This window comes from Austrofundulus limnaeus, unplaced genomic scaffold (genome assembly GCF_001266775.1).
Source record: "Austrofundulus limnaeus strain Quisiro unplaced genomic scaffold, Austrofundulus_limnaeus-1.0 Scaffold362, whole genome shotgun sequence".
NCBI lineage: Eukaryota > Metazoa > Chordata > Actinopteri > Cyprinodontiformes > Rivulidae > Austrofundulus > Austrofundulus limnaeus.
This window is the reverse complement of record NW_013952764.1, coordinates 255,051-256,018: the sequence shown is the minus strand read 5'-3', so window position 1 is coordinate 256,018 and position 968 is coordinate 255,051.

Sequence of the window (968 nt, the reverse complement as noted above, 5' to 3'; positions counted from 1 at the left end):
AGGTTCTACTAATCCTAAATGGCTGGGGGAATTATAAATGCACACCAAGCAAATGTTTGGGACTTGAGGATAAAACTCTCTGGTCAAAGGGCCATTGAAATATGCAGTGTGACGTGACCCCTATTCTGGGATGACCTCTGAACCCTGAGGTTATGTTCCAGAACTGAACTGAACTATTTTAAAGATTACTTTTGACATACTGTCTTTTGTTTCAATAAGATTTATTGTCCTTTAACACTTCAYGAATATCCAAACAAATATATATAAATTCTTCAAATTTCAGAAAAAAAAAACGTATAAAATATATTTTTTTTATTTCAGCGTTCTCATAAATGACTGAGGTCAATATGAACTGAACAGTTAATGCAGATGTTGTTCTAATCAATGAAGTGTTATAACAGTGGTCTAACATGTCTTTTCTTTGTTTCAGACAGAGCTCTTCTTGACAGGGAGACAGACTCTGTCTGTTTTATTTTGAGAATCTGTTGGGCAGTGATACCTTCWCAATATTAKTCTAGCTTATAGCCTTGAGAGAGACTGAGACAATCTCGTGATGTAGAAACGTAAGCTGCTTTCCGAGAGAATTCACTTCTTTCCRTCACTCTAGTCCTGTTTGTCTGTCTGTACTGACGTTTTATGTTTGTCTGAAACAACACAAAACTCTGAATTAAGATTTTTAAAGCCAACATTCCAGAACCAGATAAACTAAGAAGAAAACTTTATCTGCAAGAAAGACGTTTTTTCGCTCCATCAGCTAATCAACAACCCTCCTGGCTGTGGCCAACACTGTCCACCTGTGAGTGACCTCAGATGGCTGTAAAACCCATGGGCTCTGAGGAGTCAGAGTCCAGCCAAGCTGCCCTGTAAGCTGACCAGGTACCATCCTGAAGCTCAACTAAGGGTAAGGCCTAATGTCCAGCTGGTCTGACTGTCTCCTCTCCGGTGGAAGTTTAAAGCACGATTAGATC